General features: G+C 38.0%; 1 pseudogene; it reads right to left on the bottom strand.

Moving 5' to 3' along the window:
• Positions 1 to 249: 249 nt before the first annotated feature.
• On the bottom strand, positions 250 to 1,693 carry LOC100654765 (olfactory receptor 4C6-like; annotated as a pseudogene).
• Between the last annotated feature and the right edge of the window lie 20,582 nt (positions 1,694 to 22,275).

Here is a 22,275-nt window from a genome sequence, read left to right as displayed (position 1 = left end):
GTATTGAAAATAAATTGGTTCCAGGCATCAATAAAACAAAAGTCCTTCCCTCAGAGGCTTTCAATCTAGAGAGGAAAATGGAAAGTCACAGAAGTCAACTGAAAACTATACAAAAGTAGTTACACTTTTGATCATAGCTGTAAGGAAATTAAGCAGATGTTGAGACAGATAATAATGGCAGGAGTGAAAGATTCTTTTAATAGAGTCATTGGGGAAGGCTTCTCAGAGGAAGTGAAACCAATGTAAGACAGAATATGACTGCTTGTTTCCAGGTAGAGAACCCAGCAAATGCAAAGTCACTGTGGTGAGAAAGGACTTAGATAGGCCTAGCTACAGGTGAAAAAACCCAACATGGCTGAGGAGAGGAGACGGGGAGCTCTTAATGTGCTTGGGAAGGTAGAGACAGTCATCAGATTAATCAGGAAATTCTAGAACAAGGAAAGGAATTTCCAAAGGCAGTGGGAAGCTGAGGAAGTGTATAAAAGAGTATCATAATCTCTATATTGTAAATACCCTAAATAATAAATCAGACTTATATTTTTAAAAGATATCTCTGGATTTTTCTGGAACATGGGCAGTTTTATTTCTCACACATCTTGGAGAAAATGACGCTGTTTATTGGGAAACTCATAATGCTATCAGCATGATGACAGTTACTTGCCAACTAAAGTCTCTCTTTGAATCCAAAGTTTCTTCATGGCATTTTTGACCTCTGCATTCCTCAGGGTGTAGATTAAGGGATTTAACATGGGTATGATGATATCCGAAACAGCCATTGCCTTGTCTATGGGATAAGTGGCCACAGGCCTTACATAGAAGAGAATGCATGGCTCAAAGAACAAGACGATCACTGTGAGATGGGAGCCACAGGTAGACAGGGCTTTGTGTCGCCCTTCAGAGCTACAAGACTTCAAGGAGCAGAGGATGATCATGTAGGAGACAATGAGGATAAGAAAGATGGTCACACACATCACCCCACTATTAAGGATGACCAAGAAGCCCAGGATGTGGGTGTCCATGCAGGCCAGTGTCAGCAGTTGAAACAAATCACACATAAAGTGATCAATGACATTGGGACCACAGAAAGGTATTTGGTACATGAAGAGGAGCTGTGTAATTGCATGCAAAAATCCTCCCACCCAGACCCCTCCCAGCAGCAGGCAGCACACCCGAGGACTCATGGTAGTCATGTAGTGCAGGGGCTTACAGATGGCCACATAGCGGTCATAGGCCATCACAATGAGAAGGATGATCGACACCCCACCAAAGAAATGTACTGCAAAGAGCTGGGTCATGCAGCCTTCGAGCAAGATGGTAGTACTCTCAGAGAAGGAATCCACAATCATCTTGGGGGTGATGACGGAAGAAAAGATGGCATTGGTTAGGGACAAGTAAGGAAAAAATACATAGGTGACCTCAGACTCTGACTTGCAGTCATAGTTACCACAATGAGTAGGCTTCCCAACATGGTGGTCACATATATGATTAGAAATACAATAGAAAATATTTTCCGCAGCTCTGGGTTTTTCGTAAGACCCAAAAGAATGAATTCAGTCACGTTGTTTTGGTTTCCCATTTACCAGGTACTGATAAGAGCTCTGGCTGAGAGTCGGAAAATCTAGAAAAGGAACATAGCATTTAAAATTAGTGACTATTTGTCTGCATTTATTTGGCTCAAGATGTGTTTGGAGGGGTAAAGGCAGTAACCAGGTAAACCAGAGAATTCTAGGACAAGGCAAGGAATTTCTAAGGGCAATGGGAAACCAAGGGAGGGTATAAAGCAAAATAGTATTATAATTTCTTCATTGTAAATACCCTAAATTATAAATCAGGCTTATATTTTTAAAAGATACCTCTGGATTCTAGTGGAAGTTGGGCAATTTTATTTCTCACATATCTCTTACGGAATTATTTTCAGGAGAAATTCATAATGCTCTCAGCATAATGACAGTTACTTGCCAAACAGTCTAGACCAGATGCCATGGAGTAGATTCCGACTCATGGTGACCCCACGTATGTCAGAGTAGAACTGTGAGCAGTAGGGTTTTCTATGGCTGATTTTTCAGAAGTAGATTGCCAGGCCTTTCTTTCAAGGTGCCTCTGGGTAGATTCAAACCTATAACCTTTGGGTTTGCAGCTGAGGTCGTTAACTGTTTATATCACCTGGGACTTCACGTTTCTCAAAGTTCCTAATCAATTACTAAGGATGCAGTGAGCACCAATACAATTCATGGTATTGTATAGAACAAAAGGAAACTGCAACGAACTGTGAACTGAATAGAGAATACTGGTGTCAGCCCTTTCTCCAGGCTTGAGAGTGGAGTTGATATCAGAGACTGGCTACTATTCTTCCGTCAATCAGACTCAATGATGACAGTTATCGGGTATAGTCTGTAAACATTTGTATTTCTAGACTTGCTTCAGCCATAACCAAGGACCAAACCATACCCCAAACTTCCAGCTCAGCGCTGACTTACAACCATCAGCTGCTTTTGTGATATTCCTTTTCTCTTTCCACAATGGCTCAGTGAGGAACATTTTTTAAAGGACTGGTCAAACAAGAAAGGGGCAATCTTAGTTAACATTTTTCTTTTTCTTTGTCAGTCCAGTTCCCTCTTATTCCCTAATTATTTAAGCAGACAACAGATATTTTAAAAACTCAGCAGATGCTGCAAAGTTGAGCAATAAAAAGAAGCATCAGATGTGGCTCTTTTCCTCAGATAAGGGGCAGGCCTAGTAAATTTAAAATAATGACAAATAAATCATTGAGAATGGAAGAAATGAAAGAAAAACAAAGTACTGAAGTTTTAAAGCTAGACAAAGGCTATTCCCTGCAGGGAGGAAAGCATGAGCAAAGGCCCAGAGCTGGGGATAAGAGACACGGTTCAGGGCAGAACAGAGAGCTAAGGTCTTAGAGTTAACATAGACCAGGTTCTAATTTTGACTTCTGGAACACTTTTTAGCTGTGTAATTAGCTAAAAGTCATTTATCCTTCCAGATCTGCATTTTTATGTAGAAATATTGCATTTGTGTATTTATAAATGCATTTTAATAATATAAATTTATACATAGATTGCATCATGTATGCAAATATACTGTACATTAAATTTTTAATCAACTGTTTATTATTGCCAACATTCCATGTCAGTATATGGAGATTTATCATATTCCCAATTTTCTGCTAGTACAATGCTACGGTGAATATTTTATGTTGATGTATGTATCTATGACTATATCAGGGAAACCCTGGTGGCATAGTGGTTAAGACCTATGGCTGCTAACCATAAAGGCAGGCAGTTCGAATCCATCAGGTGCTCCTTGGAAGTCCTGTGGGGCAGTTCTACTATGTCCTTTAATGTTGCTGTTAGTCGGAATCAACTAGACAGCAACCGGGCCAGGTTATAACAATATAGATGCAGATAAAGATATATAGCAATAGATTTAAGTATTTCTTTAAAATAAGTTTTTGCAATAGAGTTGCAGAATCACAGGAAATGAACATCTTACACTTGGATAACCAAACCAAACCCACTGGCATCAAGTTGATTCAGGCTCAGAAGCCCTATGGGACAGAGTAGAATGGCCCCAAGGTGTTTCCAAGGGGCAGCTGGTGGATTAGAACTACTAACCTTTTGATTAGCAGCCATTGCTCTTATCCACTGTGCCATCAGGGATCCACTTGGATAGGTATTGGTAAATTCTCCTTACAAAATGGTCATTCATAACAATAATATATTTCTTTCTCTCCTTTTTTTTCTATTATTTTTGCCTTTCTTCTTTACATCAATTTCTTACTTTTCAGTTGTATTATTTTTGTTATTATAGAGGCATCATTGTATATCAGAATATAATTCAGAAGAATTTTTAGTAAGTAAACATTTAAACTCATTTCATAGATAAAGAACAATTATTCTTTGTCTAAGTAGATTTGTCAATAATCGATCTACTCATCTCAAAATAACAACCGTAATAATAATTAGCATTTATTAAGCATATTGACTTGTTCACTTCCTTGAGGTCATGAAGTTAGTGAGTAATATAGTCTGTTTTTGAATCTGGGAAGCTGGAGTCTGGAGCTGAGAGTTCTTTCTGAATTCTGTCTGGGCTATATAACATCTCCATTGAAAACCCACGTACCTAGATGGTTCTAGGGATTGCAGTTGGATTGCCTGTTTTATGTAGTCGGTGGACTTGTATCTCTAAAGCTTTCTGAGTATCAAACTAGATTTTTCTCTTGTCCCTAAAGGACTTTAAAGTTGCCTCTTTAGTACATATATCACCCCAGTTTTTTTTTTTCTTTTTTCATAAAACCAATGGCAGATTAATGGGATTGCAACTGACTGCAGTAGAATTTTGCAGAATGGAAGTGACAATAATGTTTTAATTTTTAATATTGTGATCTATAATAATTTATCAGTGTTTCCATAGGCTGCTCCTAAATTACCTCCATCCTCGCTATCACCAAACCACCAGCATTACCATAGCTGTTCCTACCACCACCACCACCACTGTGATCATCACTGTCATCACCAGCACTGCCACAACTACTGCCATTATCACCAACACCAGTATCATCACCAGCACTGCCACCACCACCATCATTACTGCTGCCTCCACTGCCACCGTCTTCATCGCCATCACCACTCCCACTGTTGTGCCTATGGGTAGATCTACTTATAACAAAATTTAGTAGTTGTTCTGTTTTACTGATAAAGAAATATAAAAATTCAACTTATTCCTAAATGAAGATCTTCAATCTAAAATTTAAGTATTACTCTCTAAATATCACAGTTTTTTAAGAAAAAGAATACATTAATACCTTTTTTTTTTTTTTTTTTACCCTTAATCTAAGATGAGAAAGAATAACATGTAGGGAAAGAAAGAGAGAAATGGCCTTGAGAACTAAGAAAAAAAGAGAGACAAGAAGAAAATAAATGGAAAGAGAGTAGGAAACACACATAGACACTCAGAGGGGAGAAAGAGAGCTAGAGCTAAATAGGAGAGAGAGGGGGAGAGAGAGAACACAGCAAGAGAAAAAGATTGAAATGAAATCGGAAAAAAAAAAATCAGACAATCTCCTAGTAACTATTTCCAGATACTTTACTCTTTTTTTGGAAACCTATGCATATTATTTTACTTACAAATTTTCATTTCTAAGATGGAGGCCAATTGACATACTTAATTTTTCTTCTCAGAGTAAAAAGTAAATCAAGCAAAATAATTTGATCTCACTCCAGTTAGAACTTAAGTATGAACGGAAGTTCATGACTCAAATTCCAGAGAAGAAATATTGCTAACAGAAAAAGCACAGGTTTTCAGTGTGAATTACTGACATACTTTAAAAGCAAAAGATATAGACATATTAATATGTAATTAATTAATTCAATTAAAATTTGTCGTAATTTGAAAGTGCTTTCTATGCCATAATTCTATGCAACAATTAAAACCTAAGTATTAAGTACTCAATCAAAAGATAAGGTTGACCCTTAGAATTTAGTTTTTACAATTGGCCAAAAGTGGAAAGTTATACAAATAAAGACTCTAATCATTTCAAGTCTAACCCAAGATCTTATCCCACCTGAGATTCATTCACATAAAGCAACTTCTCCTGAGAGTCTAAGAACGGGTGAAATGATTCCAGTGTATATTTTCTTACTGTGGAAGTAAGTTGCCCAAGATATAAGTGGAAAAACATCATCCAGTCATTAAACGCTGGTCAAATCTGTCAAACTAGGATTTCTATTGCTTTTGAAGAGCGATTTAAAGCAGAAGTTGTAGGTATCTATGAGCCTAACGAAGAAGTATACATTTTGTTTTAACCAAGGGACTTATTTATATCCTCTCCAATTAAGGTTTGCTGAAGAGGTAACCAAGCAGAGAGTTTACTGAATCGTTCTGGTCCCTTTTTGAATCGCAGTGGATTGTACATTGAGATCAAAGTAGAAATTGTCTTTGTTCAGTTTCTCAGAAGATACATCATGGATACAATGTTTTCCTTTGGGTTATAAGAGGCCAAAGGGCCTATCTGAACAGCTGTGACAAGGCACAGACTTATATCATTCAGTCGTAGCCTTCTGAGGCTAGTTCTCCACTGACAGAGAGGCTAATCCCTAACCCAGTGAATTCCCATTCACCCACTTTAATAATAGGATGTACTCAGGGGAAGAATATCACTAAGGCCAAGGCAACATGCAGGAGCCTAGATCACAGTATTAACCATTTAGTCATTTGTTCACGCACTGTGATGTGTACCTCAAGTACAGAACGGCCACAGCTTGAAATAGTCAGAATATAGCAACAGGAAGGAACCTGAGTCATATCCCGTCTCTGGATTCCATCTCCCACTCAGAAGTGATATCTGTCCGAGAGAGGTCACTTTTATGGTCAGAAAATTTGTACCCAGGCAGAAAAAAATTATTTATTTTTTTTCAAATTTATTAAGAAACGGCATTTTCAATTAATACTGTTTTACCATTTTTGGAGTAATGGGTTATAATTTTCATTCCTTCTCCACCCTATAAAATGATTTCATTTGCATTAACTTTTTTTCATCTTCAACACCCTCTCAGGTAATCAGAGTTAGGATAATTTTTTCAACTTTCAGAATCTAATCCTCATAGATTATCCACAGGCTTATTTTTGCTCTCAAATCATTTTTACTAATTGTCTGATATTAACTCATCAGACATAGGATCTGAAGTTACCCTATGGTCACGAGAGCCATTTAGATACAGGTTAGAATCAACTTCTCTTGGTGGGAAAAGATGAGGAGAGAGTAATATGAGTCTCTATAGTCAATTCTTACAAATTTTAACTCAGTTGTTCCATTAGTGGCTATTCAGATATGCATCTACTCCCTCTCTATTGCACTGTTGTTGTTAGGCGCTGTTGACTCGGTTCTGACTCACAGTGAACGGAAAGAAACACTGATCAGTCCTGTATCATTCTCAAAGTGGTTTCTATATTTGAGCCCACTGTTGCAGCCACTGTGTCAGTCTGACTTACTGAAAGTTTTTCTCTTTTTTGCTGACCCTCTGCTTTACCAAGTATGGTGTTCTCCGGTGACTGGTCCCTCCTGATAACATGTCCTAAGTACATAAGACAAAGTCTCACCATCTCACTTCTAAGGAGCGTTCTGGCTACACTTCTTCCAAGACAGATTTGTTTGTTCTTCTTGAAGCCCATGGTGTTTTTAATATTCTTCACCAACATGATAATTTAAAGGCATCATGTCTTCTTTGGTCTTCCTTATTCATTTTCAAGCCCCATGATGCTATTCTGTTTTATTTCCTTTATCACATTTGTCATTATTTGAAATTATATCTTTCATTTAGCTTTTATTTGCTTTTTATTTATTTGCACCTAACTAGAATATAACCAGTAAAAAAACATTGACCTTTCTGTATTTCTGATTTTCAGTTTGAATCCCTGGGATGCACAAATGGTTAAGTGCTGGACTACTAGTCTAAAGGTTGACTGTTTGAACCTGTGGAAGAGGCTCCTCAGAAGACAGACCCAGTGATCTGCTTCTGAAAGATCACAGCCTTGAAAACAGTATGGAACGGTTCTATTCTGCAAATACAGGGTCAACATGAGTTGAAACTGACTTGACAACAACTAACAACAACAGGAGCGGTATAGTATGTAGAACTTGAAAGATAACAGATGTTTGTTAAAAAAAAAAAGTAAATGCACATGCTGTTTTTGTCGATAGGTGCCGTGGAGTTGGTTCCAACTCACAGTGACCCCACGTACAACAAAGCGAAACACTGCCTGTGCCGGCACCACCCTCACAATCCTTGCTGTGCTTGAGCCCATTGTTGTAGCCACTGTGTCAGTCCATTACACTGAGGCTCTTCCTATTTTTTGCTGACACTCTACTGTACCAAGAACGATGTCCTTCTCCAGGGACTCATCCCTCCTGATAACATGTCCAAAGAAAGTGAGATGAAGTCTCTTCATCGTTGCTTCTAAGGAGCATTCTGGCTGTACTTCTTCCAAGACAGATTTTTTCATTCTTTTGGAAGTCCGTGGTATATTCAGTATTCTTCGACAACACCGTAATTCAAAGTTGTCAATTCTTCTTCGGTCTTCAACCTATTTGATCAAACAGTCCTTTTTCTTAATAACATGATTAATATTCCAGAGTCCATAATATGGGAAAAGTTACTGTGAAGAACCGGTATTTATTCAAGGAAGCTATTCTCATACCATAACCCATTGCTGTTGAGTTGATTCCGGCTCATACCAGACAGAGTATACACTTAGCCAACCACTGGCTGTGACTTGAGTCTTAAAGTTTTCTATTGACCTGTGTGCCATATCATCTCAAATTTTACCATTCACTGTTTATTCTTTTGAGTTGATTGCTATCTTATCAATTGCACTTCTTTTCTAAAAATAAGTAATATATTTACTTTGGTGGGAATAAAATCATTAAATTGTTTTTTTCCCTTTTACAAGAGGAAATAAGTGAAGATGGGTTACCTGCAAAGATGAGAGTCAACTGAGAGTTTAATGGGAACAAAACTTCCCAGATGATACAGGAAGAACCAAGGGTTACTTTTATAATATGATCCATGGTCATCCCTGCACTTTGTCATTTTAGAATCATGTAAAGGATCAACGTAACATTGTGGAAAGAGTCCAGACACCGTCCAAAAGACTTGGCAATCCAGTTAACCTCAAATGGCCTCATTTTGCTCATAAGCCAAATGAAGTTAAACTGGGTGGAGCGAACAGTTAAGTGTTTGGCTGAAAGATTGGTGGTTTGAGTCTACTCAGAGCAGCCTCAGAAGAAAGGCCTGAGGACCTACTTCTGAAAGGTCATAGTGATTCGGAGCTGCTGTGGAGCACCGTTCTACTCGGACATACGTGGGCTGGAATGGACTCGACAGCAACCGGTTGGGTTTGGTTTTTTTTTTTAAGATGGGGATACTGATTACATCACGATGTAAGAATTACTAGCTAATGTTTGTAAAATTTCTTCCAAACTGTCTGGTTCATAGTTAATGTTCAACAAAATTTAGTTAATCCCCTCATTTAAATGACACCAAAATGGCATTTCTTAATTAAATATGAAGCTTAACCCACCCTGTCAAGTAAACGAGGCATATACTATCTTTCTTTTTTTTCCCCTCCCCTTTGGAATAATTTCTTTATAAAGCACAAGAAGTTATCTGACACAGTTGTTACCCATGAGTAGCTCCACGAGGTAAGTAGAAAGGGAAACGCGGTTCCTTAAGAGCATTCCCAGCCTATCAAGATTTTCCTCCTGAGGCTGTCAGATTGACTTACATTGTCTCCTAGAGTCTTGTCCTTTCCAGATTTGCTGTTGCCGGTTTATTTTCTTGTGTCTTACTCGTAACTGTTTTAGCACCTCTTTACGGAGCTCTTGGTGTCTTTCACTCGGATTCCCATTTATTAGCTTTAATATTGTTCTTTAGATGTTCTTTTAATTCCCTTTTATGCCCTGGATTAAACATGATATATTGTAAGTACTGACCCTTGACTTGCCCTTGTCAATACTCCAAGTTCCTAGGCAGGATATGTCATCCGAAGATTAAAAGAGGCCCCTAAGCTTTTAATCTGCTACAACTTCTAATTGTCAGTAATAATTGGAACTTTTGTCATTTTGTAGTTCAGTTGCTGTTGTTGTTAGGTGCTGTCGAGTCAGTTCCAACTCATAGCAACCCTATGCACAACAGAATGAAACACTGCCCAGCCCTGTGCCATGGTCACAATTATTGCTATTTTTGAGCCAATTGTTGCAGCCATTGTGTCAATCCATCTGGTTGAGGATCTTCCTCTTTTTTCCTGACCCTCTGCTTTACCAAAAATGATGTCCTTCCCCAGGGACCGATTCATCCCGATAACATGTTGATAGTATGTGAGATGTAATCTTGCCATCCTTGCTTCTAAAGAACATTCTAGTTGTACTTCTTCCAAGACAGATTTGTTCATTCTTTTGGCAATCCATGGTATATTCAATATTCTTCACCAACACCACAATTCAAAGGCATCAATTCTTCAGTCTTCCTTATTCATTGTCCAGCATTCACATCAGGGGCACCTGAGTCCTCAAGGTGACATCTTTGCTTTGTAACACTTTATAGAGATCTCCTGCAGCTGATTTGGCTAAGGCAATGCGTGTTTTGGTGTCTTGAGTGCTGCTTCCAGTAGTTCAATTAGGGACCATAATATTCTTAGATATCTAAGGGGAGATTTGAACACACAGTTAGATGTATGTAAGTGTGGAGGTAGGGAGCATGGTCTGGAATACAGATGTAAATTTTTGAGTATTCAGCATTTGAATAACCTTTAAGACTATGGGATTGGATGCATTTACTGAAGCAGTATGTATTGACAGAGGAAAAATTTAGGATCAACGACTGAGCCCTTGTGTACTCTACAGCCTTAAATAAAAAGTGAAGTAAAAAAGTCAGAATTCACAAAGCAGAATGAGGAGTGACATGTGAAGTAAAAGGAAAACCAAGAAAATGTGTGATATCGGAAACCAGGTGAATAAAGTATATCAAGGAAGTAAAAGTAATCTGCTATTTCCAATATTTCTGATAGATCTAGTAAAATGATGGTTGAGACCTGACCATGGGATTTAGCAAAGTGGAGGTCCTTGGCAATATTGACAAGAAAGCTTTGTTAAGGTGGAGCCGTGGGGAAAGTCTTCCTGGAGTTGGTTTAAGATGGACTGAATAGAAAGGAATTTGTAACAGAAAATAAGAAAACCAGTTCAATGCATTTCACTAAGAAGAAGAAATAAATGGAAAAGTTGTTGGCAGAGAAGCAAGGTTACGAGAATGGAACTTTTAAGATGGGGGAAATAACGAGATGGCTTTATGGTGATGGTATGATGGGGTAGAGAACGACAGCTGCTAAGGAGGTGGTAGGGAGAACTATAGGACAATTACTGTCGAGTAGACAAGGAGAAATGTGCACGAGTGGAGGTTTTGACTTCAGATAGTAGCAAGGATAGTTTACAGAAGAGCAGGGTTCTGTGGTAACAGGCAGGGAGGAAAAGTATGTGGTTACAGATGCTGGACAGTGGGCAGAGAGAATGGTGTGAGTTTGTAGAAATTCTCAGTTTTAAGTTTCCTCTGTGAAATAGAAAATATAATCATTGGTTGAGACTGAAGAAAAGGAAGGATGTGCTGGGGGTTTGAAGAGAGGAAAAGGTGTGAAATAATCCTTTAGTCCAGAGGGAGAATAAATGGACTGACGGCATGTAGTATGATATATTGGTAGCATCAAGGGCCCATTAGGCCTTCACAGTCATGAGTTTAAAATGACACTCACAAGTTGTATCACAGCTTGGTTAAAAATTCTCACAATCCATTAACATTTTCTGAAGAAACAGGCAAATCTGCAAAATCCTCTAGTTCTAGATTACATTTTGAAGCAGCAGCATTTTGGCCTAATATTTGACTTGATCGCCACCTTGTGGGAAGAGAGTATAAAGATTAGGTTGGTTAGAGATTACCATAAACCAGGTTGTCCTAATCTGAACAGGGATTAGGGTGGGTAGTTTGTTCCTATACCTGTTTAGGAAATGGTTCTGAGTATTGATTATTCTCTGAGTGTTTATTACTGTTGTTTTTTTAGCTGCTATCGAGTTGACGCTTCACTCATGGTGACCCCATGCATAACAGAACAAAATACTGCCAGGTCACGTGCCATTCCCATGATCAGTTTTGGGCCAGACAGATGTGATCCACAGAGTCTTCACTGGCTGATTGCATAAACAGACAACGAGGACTTTGTTCCTGCACACTTACTACAGCGCTGGCTTCATTTTCGACCATAGCAGTGCCAAATTTCCAATCATTTTGTTTTAAAAATGTGTTGTCAACTCCTTTGGTAACAAGTTCTTGGCTTTTCCTTTCAGGTTTAGAGTCTCTGTCACTTTATTTTTATCTAAAAGATCTGGATGTGTGCTTCAGTTCCAAGATCTGTTCATGGTCTGTTAATGTCACCCTTTTCAAATAAATTACAAACCATTTGAACCTGGTAGCAAGGCGGATGCCAAGGCTGTTGCTGCTGCTTCAGGAGCAGGTCTCCAGAGCATCACCTATTCCTGATTTTATCTCAAATGTTTGTTTCACACTCTTCGTATGATTAACAGGCTTCCTGCACTTTATTGTACCTATAATTGTAAATGTGGTTCCAATCAGTTTTTATGGGACAGAACGTTAAATCTCTCTTCTTAAACAGTTTCAGTTTTCACCTAAGGCGTGTGACAGTTCCAGGACCATGGGGCTGGCTCCTTAGCCTCTGCTCTTTGAAGGATGATTTCCAATCTCAGAGGCCAGGACAGGCACCCAAGCTGATAGACATATATTCAAAGCAGAAAGAACTATTACAGTGTAGATTTATTCCTTAAAATCAACAGTTTTTTTTTTTTTCCTGAAGATAATAAGGATGTTTTTTGATAAATTTCTGATATTTCTCTAGTCTTTGAGGCTTTAAAAATTAAAATAAACTCAGCCTGGCCTGGGGCTATTTTATGGGGCCAGCACACTTAACTTCCAGAGCATGTAGAAGGAAGAGTTGGGAACATACCATTGAGTGGACATTTAAATACAGGTTTTTAGTAATTGGTACATGGAAATAAGTTAATTAAGGTCATAAATTAAGTCTATATTAAGACAGCCAGTTGGTTTTGTTACCTTTGACAGCTGAGGCAGAAGTAGAAGTGGCCAAATATATATTCAGTGGCATTTGCTTCCATTCCTCGAACCAATAGACTCTGAGTTTAGAGTTTCCCAAAGCCAATATCAAAATGACCGAGAATAGATTAATGGTGACTTCAAATTCCACCAAGTCCACTCTAAACTGGGAGCACATTTCGTTGAAGATTCCCATGAACTAGTGGGAGAAGCACTTATCTTCATATTCCTGGAGGTGTGGTTCTATACATGGTGTACCCCACAAAACTGATTCCAAATATCACCCATGATGGGTCCACTTAATCACATACCACTGATACGACAGCAGCCTCCTAAATAGTCCAGTGTGCTAGCACCTTTCTTCTGATGCCACAGAGCAAGAATAGAAATCTTGGCCATTGCTAGTTCTTCAGGCTCATTACACTGGCTGGAAACCCTCGGTCAGTTTCTACTGTAGCATGCCCTGATGGGAAGTAATCCAAGGAGATAATTTTTGATACCATTTCAGTGGTTACTGGAACTGGTACCTAAAGGATCCACCATCCCCAAATGGCTCCATGAAGAGCTTATTTTTCTTCCCTCCAAATACTGTGCATTTTTAACTTGATTCAGTATCTGCTTCCTAACTTTTTTTTTTTTTTCCCCCTCCTCTTCCTTCTTTGTACTTTATCCTGGAAAACTTTGTTCGATATCTCAGGGGAAGAATTCATCCAGACTCCTTCCAGTGGTCATCATCCTCTACAAGCATCCAAATTGTCTCAGTTTTTTAGAGCAGTTCTAACAGAAATAGCACAAGTGGGTGGCTTTAAAGAACAGGAATTTATTTTCTTACAGTTTAGGAGGCTGGAAGTCTGAACTCAGGTAATGGCTCTAAGGCAAGGTCCTTACATCTCAATTTCAGCCTCTAGTAGCTAGGAGTTCTTTTAGTTCCTGGGCTTGTAGATTCAACTGCCTCTGTTGTCCAATAGCTTCTGTTTCCCCCCTGTGTCTGTATGTATCGCTGTGTCTGTGCTGCTCTTTATATAACTCGGAAGTGATTAGGTTTAGGATCCACCCTACACTGTATGGCCTGGACCACCCTACACTGGTATGACCTCAGATGGTTATTTCATTACATCATATTGGTTTGTATTTTGAATGGTGATTACATTAAGAAAAGTGATTACGTTACATTACACATAATATGATTATATTTTGTTAGATTACATTCACAGGTACAGGGGTTAGGGTCCTAATGCATATTTTGGGGGGTACAATTCAATCCATAACACGAATCAGACAAAAAGTAAAAATATTATTAAATAACATATTTGACATCTCTTAAGGGTGTTTTGTGCATGTTCGTGTTCCTGTACCCATACGCATGCACAGTTAAATGTTACAGAGCAATGTTAGCCCTATCAGGCAATGTATTAATTAATCTGAAACAAGAAGAAATAGAAAAAAAAAAAAAAAGGGTTTCATTCGTTAGCAATGAGGTTCCAGTTAAAAAGAAAAAATGAAGGAAGGAAAATATTTGCAATTTCATTTTGCTTGCCCCTGAAATGATTTTCTGTCAGCTGTACTTATGACTTTCACGTTTATATTCTGATTTTGGAGAAAAGGTTAGTATTACAATTATTGATATTATGGGAATGTCAATCTGGTTAATGTTTGATATTAGAAATAAAACCAAAGTGATAATAAAATAAAACATATAAGGGATATTCTAGTTACATCTAGAATCATCACCAATATTTGAAAATGAATATCCATATAGTGACAATAAATCAGAAGGCCATGACTAATCTATGATACTATCATTATGTAGATTGGATATCATTGTAGCCTATGTAGCCATATCTCTGAAGGTCACGGATGTCAGAAATGACACTGAAGTAGGCATTCACCTCTTTGACATTTCAAATGAGAAAGTCTAAGGTGATAAATGATGTTGACTGAATACCAAGACTGAAGCTGAACTTTAGAGCATTCCTATTAGAAATTTCTACAAGGAACTCAAGTTTGATAAACAATTGTCTACAAATTTAAAACATTCCCTGAAGTCATATATAGATATATATATGTATACAATGAAAATTTCAAAGGGAATCACAAGTCTTGAGTGTGAGGTTGAGCTCTGCCCACGCTCTGGATGACAGGAAGGGGGAAGAGTGATCTCAGGAAGATGCTATGTGTGAAGGCGGAGAGTTGGCATGAACTCAGAGATGGGAAGAAAGGCCGGTGGCCTGAATCACAGTCCTTGACTGGTCAGGTCACTGGATATAGAAACATCACACACAGCAGCTGATGTAATGTCTTCAAAGAAACTTACTGTGTTGGATAGTTGGGAACCACTAGTAGGAGTCATTTTCAGTAGCTCAATAGCAGGATTCACCTCTGAAGTTCTTGCTAAGAAAACATTGCTGCTAGAAGTTATCACTGAGGAGTTGATAAGTAACAGTGCCTGTTAGTGTGGAGACAGTTTTGGCAACAAACGTTCTGAATAATTAAGGCATTGCATCAGCCTGGGAGACCAAGGGACCATTTGGGAAGAAGACATTGACCACAGTTTGCTGTGTGCCTCAGGGAATGCACTTTTTTTTTTCCTCCTGCTTCCTGTGCCAGATGCAGTTCTAGGGACTCTGTAAGTAGGGCTGATGAAAAGAATACATCATTATCATTGCTTTAATTTAGCTCATGACCTCAGGAAATTACGCCCCAGAGAAATACTTGGCATCTTCATATCAACGTTTACAAACCAAGTAATAAATCGTATTGGGTGCAGTAGAATGCAGGTAAATCTCTTTGATCATGTAGTCTTTCTGATCTTTTCACTTTAAGGAATTTCTTATAGGCTAAAGCACCTGCAGACAGAATCTTCCATTCAGAGGTCACAAGTCCACTTAAGATTCAAGGTCCTGGACATTCATCTATTTCTTGAGCTGTAGGAAATCAATGAAAGTGTTAAGATATATCTTACTACCATTTTCCAAACTGGGAACTTTTCTTCTACTTGACTAGATTTTTGAGCCCAGGCTATATTCTAGGAATCAAACAACTGTGTGATATCATGCACAATTCTAAGATTTCTTCATTATCTTGCCTTTCCTGACCTCTAAACTCCTCTTTAATTATTTGCTTCAAAAAGTTCTGGAATAAAGTAGGTATGAATATAGGTATAATGGTAGATGAAAAAAGTATTCTTCTGACTAATAAAAATTAATCAAATACCCCAAAACCAACTTTTAAGACGATATATCTTAATAATATATCTTAATAATATTTAATAAATAATGGGAAATCTTTCTGCCATTTCTCTTTTACGTAGGACCCCACTCTAAGTGTTCTAGAAATTGTATTCTAAATACAACACAGACTAAGTGGCTAGGAATTGATATTTCTAGACTGGCATTAAAAAATACAAATTCAGGCTGTTTGTGGATTACAGATTATACATGTTCCTGATTAAAACAAAAGAATATTTTGCTTAATCCTTTCCTCAAATGTGGAGGTTTTTAGGAATGTTCACAAATATTCAGTCTTATTTTTCTTTGGCACATGGTTAGGTGACATTTCCTACGCTCCTTGAGAAAATGTATGGTATTACCTTAGAAATATGAATATTGGAACATCCTTAGTTCCTCAAAGGAAGATCAAGGTTCAGTTCCCAAAGGAAGGAAAATGGACTCTGATAAGGCATAAGCAAACAGAGCCCACTAAGACAGTTCCTGCAACTCATCTTTAGCATCCTTGTAAAGCAGGCAGGAGGTATCCGGAAGCGTGTTTAGATATTGTGCAGCAAGATAGCAGATATTCACCAAAGGATGAATGCATCCATTTCTTATTGACACCATATTGCACATTGCTTCGTAAAAGACATCATACTCTATTATGGAGGCAACCTGTCATTTTCAATGTTCCATTTGATACTGTCTCCCAGTAGTTTCTAATTGCTGTTAAGTCACATCAACGAAAAGGAGTCCCAGAGGAGTATTTGTGTCCCAAACCCTGACCCCACTTCTGTTTGCCATTCTTTTCAATTAGGGGTGTTAGTGTAAGTTCAGAAAGAATTTCTTCTACTGATTTCATGTACAATTACATAGGTAATTTTTTGGAAAAGATAATAATAAGTTATTACTTAAATTATTTTCCATTTGCTTTATTCATTCAATTACTGAACAATTGATTATTAAATGCATGCTATAAACTATCATTTATTAAATACATACTATATTAGATATGGAAACCTGGGTGGCTTGGTGGTTAAGTTCTATGGCTGCTAACAAAAAGGTCGGCAGTTCAAATCCACCAGGCTCTCCTTGAAAACTCTATGGGACAGTTCTACTCTGTCCTATAGGGTCACTATGATTCAGAATTGACTTGATGACAATGGGTTGGTTGGTATTAGATATGGCAGCAAACAGGAGAGTCATGATCCCTATCTTCATCCTGTGCTTACAGTTCAGTTGTTGTTGTGCGCCATTGAGTCAGTTCCAACTCATATCGATTGTATAAGGCAGAGTAGAACTGCCCCATAGGGTTTCCAAGGAGGGGCTGGTGGATTCAAACTGCCAACCTTTTGGTTAGCAGCCGAGCTCTTAACCACTACACTACCAGGGCTCCTCTACAGTTCAGTAGAAACTACTAAGTTTGAGGAATAAAAGTGGAATTATTTCCTAGCTTGTGGTCCTTTCTCCTATTTTACATTTCTTTAGACACTGAACAGTTTAATCAAGATTTGCATGTATATGGATTTCAGACGCTAGTGCTCAGGTGGCCTTATAATGCAGAAAACTCACTCATTCCTTCCTAAAACTATACTGCTTTGGGTTCCATATAACTACTCTTTTATGATTTTGCTCATGATTCTTTGAGCATGCTTCTTGAGTCCCTTCTGGGATTCTTCTTTATTTCTTCCAGTTTTTTTCAATGTTAGTGTAACCCTACATTTTGTTGTTAGCCCACTTATCCAAACTTTCTACTTGTGTTCCTTGGGTGACCTCATCTACTGTCATGATTTCAACTATCACACACAAGTAAAGATTCCAAAATCTAGTTCTACAGTCCTGACTTGAATTTCATACTTCAAAAAAAAAAAAAAAAATACAAGTGTCTACTGAACATTTTCACATGCATATGCTATGGGTACCTGAATTTCAACCTATCTCCATTGTTTTTCTGTTAATTCTAACTCCCCAACCTGACATACCATCACTTAACCGTTAGCTACGTCTTTCATCATCATCACTTTCTAATACGCCCTGATTCCCAATTCAGGACAGTGTATGGAAAATGAGTGGAAAGGAGACAAACCATGGAAGAAAAAAGTCATTGGTATAGATTTCAGTACTGAGTTTTCTAAATGTGCAACCTGGGCAAGCATTTTCTGCAAATTTCAGTTTTCTCTCACATAAAATGTCATTGCAAATACATAACTCATGGAATAGCAAAGTAAATTATGTATATATGTATAATTTATGTAAGGGGATAAACACAGTGTCTAGTTGTTGTTAGTTGCCATCCGTTCCTACTAATAGCAACCATATGCACAACAGAATGAAACATTGCCTGGACCTGCACCATCTTCATAATCATTGTTATGCTTAAGCACATTGTTGTGGCCACCATGTCAATCCATCTTGTTGAGCGTCTTCTTTTTCCCCTCTTTCTGCTTTACCAAGCATGATTTCCTTCTCCAGGGACTGACCACTCCTGATAACATGTCCAAAGTACGTGAAATGAAGTCTTCTCATCCTTGCTTTAAAGGAGCATTCTAGCTCTACTTCTTCCAAGGCAGATTTTTTCATTCTTTTGGCGGTCCATGATATACCTAATATTCTTTGCCAACACCATAATTCAAAGGCGCCAATTCTTCTCAGGTCTTCCTTATTCATTGCCCAGCTTTCTCATGGCTATTAAGCAACTGAAAACACAGTGGCTTGGGTCAGGTGCACCCTAGCCTTCAAGGTGACATCTTTGCTTTGTAACACTTTAAAGAGGTCTTTTGCAGCAGATTTGCCCAATGCAGTGCGTTGTTTGATTTCTTGACTGCTCTTCCATGGGTGTTGATTGTGGATCCAAGTAAAATGAAATCCTTGACAACTTCAACCTTTCCTCCTTTTATCATGATGTTGCTTATTGGTCCAATTGTGAAAATTTTTATTTTCTTTATGTTGAGGTATAATCCACACTGAAGGGCTTTATTCTTCATCAGTAAGTGCTTCAAGTCATCTTCATTTTCAGCAAGCAAGGTTGTGTCATCTGCATATTGCATCTTGCTAATGAGTCATTCTTCTATCCTAATGCTGCATTCCTCTTCATATAGCCCAGGTTCTCAGATTATTTGCTCAGCATACAGATTGAATAAGTATGGTGAATGGGTACAACCCAGATGCACAACTTTCTTCACCTTAAACCATACAGTATCCTCTTCTTCTGTTCAAGCGACTGCCTCTTGATCTATGCACAGGTTCCTCACGAGCAAATTGAGTGTCCTGGAATTCCCACTATTCAATAAATATTTGATGAAGTAAAATTATTTCAATAAAACAGTATTCTCGATTAAATGACTTTTTACTAAGATGACTTAGTAAAACAAATGGAAATTAATTAGATAAATCTAAAGTATATATTAGGTTGTGAATAATTATGTATAAATAACTATCCTAACTATAAAATAACTATATAATAGCTGTAGCTATGGTTATAACTATAACTATAGCAATAACTGTAACTACTATAACTGTAAAACTATAACTATATATATATATATATAGTTATATACACCAATGAAAACTCAAACCTGTTGCCACCAAGTCCATTCCAACTCATAGTGACCTTACCGGACAGAGTAGAACTACCTCATAGTGTTTTCAAGGAGCAGCCAGTGGATTTGAACTGCCAACTTTTTGGTTAGCAGTTTGAGCTCTTAACCACTGTGCCACCAGGGCTCTCTCTCTGTATATATAGTTATTATATTTATATATAATTGTCTCCTTAGACCCCTTGCTGTAAATCTGGTTCCTTGGTGGAGGATGTTTATAGCCCACAGTATAGAATCTCTGGTTTCAGAATGCCACAATGACTTCCTTAAATTCTCCTTGCAAATAAATTGTAAGAGCCAGACAAATCTATCTCCTAATGCACGAAGGGGAGTCCTGGTGGCCAGTGGTTAAGAGCTCAGCTGCTGACCAAAGGGTCCACAGTTCAAATCCACCAGCTGCTTCTTGGAAACCCGATGGGGCAGTTCTAGTCTGTTCGATAGTGTTGCTATGTGTTGGAATCAACTAGATGGCAATGGGTTTTAATGCAGTGAAGGGCAATTAGGGCACTGGGCAATTAGGGAACAGGAATTCTTTTTGTGATCTCCCTCTCTTACCAACGACATCATTTTTTCTTTTCCCTGTTTTCTACATAACTTTCATCACCACTTGTCTTTTTTCTTTTATTCTCTGGTACCTTTGATCTGCCTGAGGCAACTAACAAACTTTTTTTTTCCTGGTTTCTGAGTATGAGGGGGTTAATTTGCCCTTGTGGCTCAATGGTTGAGCACTGGGCTGCTAACTCAAAGGCTGTTGGTTAGGATCCACCAATCACCCACTCTGTGGGAGAAAAGACCTAGCAATCTGCTCTCTTAAAGATTACAACTTTGGAAACCCTGAGGGCAGTTCTACTCTGTCCTGTAGGGTCTCTATGAATCAGAATCAACTGGATGGCACCGAACAACAACTTGCTATTTGTATAGACTAAATAGATAAGCAAAAAGTTAAGCTTAGTACAACACCTGGGATGTTTCTGACTAGCACAGGAAGGAAAACTTTAGGGAATAATACTTTCTAGAATGATAATAACTGACATTATGTCTCAAAATATTCCCTGTAGAATGCAGAGAGCTTTTCTCCCCCCAGTATTCTATGAGAATGCTTATTTAAAAAAAAGGATAGACAGACTTGATAGTAACTTAGACAGTCCACTAACAAGTAAGTAAATGATTATTTCCATCTTTATCAACTCGGAAAGACATCATTACAGAGTAATTCAGCATGATATTCTAATAGACTTCCTTATGTTTTGTCACTATACTGCTGCCACATCCTCTGAGAAAGGAACAAGGAAAAAAATTAACAACTCAGTGTTTGTAAAAGTTTACCATTAACTTAGGAAACAAATAGAAGAAAATACAAATTTGAGGAGGAAAATCTATATTTTGAATTCAACAAATATTTTATGAGCATCTGGTATGTGAAAAGCCATCATTGCTGTGTGGGGAGAGATGGATGAAGCCCAGGGCTATTGCTTCTTGAGATGATAGAGCATATAAAAGTTCACAAATGCTTCTGTTGTAAGGTAGCAATGAAGTTGTAGCAAAGAGCTTTGAGTACTGAAAAGTTAGAAGAGGTTGTGTCTAATAAGAAATTAGATAAAAAGTTAATGGATGTGATGACCTTGACATAGTTTTTGGAGAATGCCAGATTTTTCACCTCCAAGTGAGTACATTAAATAGAATATTGTACTACCACAGTATAGAAAATTACTCCTTGCATGTTTCCAAAATGAAAGAATATAATTTGCAGTTGACACTCTTCTGAGATTTATTTTAAAAGTTGAAGAATGACATCTCAGAGAAACTTCAGAGCAAACATGATGATAAGGAGGCTAAAAACTATATAATTACTTTGAAGAATAGTGTGCCCTGTATGTGGGAGAGTAGTTTCTGAAAATATTTTGGGTAAATATCATCCCTTTTACTCAATATTTGTCCCTATCCGACCTACTTCCTTTTCACATCTTGTTACCATTGTGCCTCTGTAATACTCCTGCTTCTCTGTCTGATAAAATTCAGTAAGAGTAACAACTAAATATTAATGTCATTGTGTTTGGAGCAACCGAATATTGGAAGCATAAACCAAAACCAAACCCACTGCCATCAAGTTGATTCCGACTTACAGCGACCCTATAGGACAGAATAGAACTGTCCCATATGGTTTCCAAGGAGCACCTGGTAGATTTAAATGGCCGATATTTTGGTTAACAGCTGTAGCTCTTAACCACTATCCCACTAAGGTTTCCACTGGAAGGACAGGTAATGTATATTGAATTTTATGGCAACCTTTGGTCCTCAAGTAAGAATGTTTCCAAGGTATCTCTTTACCAGATATCGAAATTCAAGGGATTCACTTACACAGAGTGAGGAGCTCAAAAGGCAGACTATACCACCCCTTACTCTGGACTTTTGAGAGCCAAAGAATCATGGGACAGCCTGTTAACCTTCTCTCACACACATGAGTTGACATAAATTGGAAGCAACTCATCGACAGCTAACAACAAGGGTCAAGTATTCATATAAAAAAAATGCTTAAGGTTTCATCTTCATGGATGTCAGTGTCTTATATGGCAGTGTGGTGCAGTGTAAAGTGCATTATCTTCTACTACAGATTATAGAGCTGATTCACTAACCCATAAAACCATAGCCCATTGTCATCAAGTCAATTTCAACTCATAGGGGCAAGTTACTTAAAATCTATCTCTTTATCCCCCAGCTTTAAAAATTCAGAGTATGTTTGTCTGTCTTTCATGCTACATATGATAGAAAGAAAGCCCCATTAAATGA

This window comes from Loxodonta africana, chromosome 22, assembly GCF_030014295.1.
Source record: "Loxodonta africana isolate mLoxAfr1 chromosome 22, mLoxAfr1.hap2, whole genome shotgun sequence".
NCBI classification, from domain to species: Eukaryota; Metazoa; Chordata; class Mammalia; order Proboscidea; family Elephantidae; genus Loxodonta; species Loxodonta africana.
The sequence above is the reverse complement of the archived record's forward strand: the minus strand, read 5'-3'. Positions and strand labels throughout refer to the sequence as shown.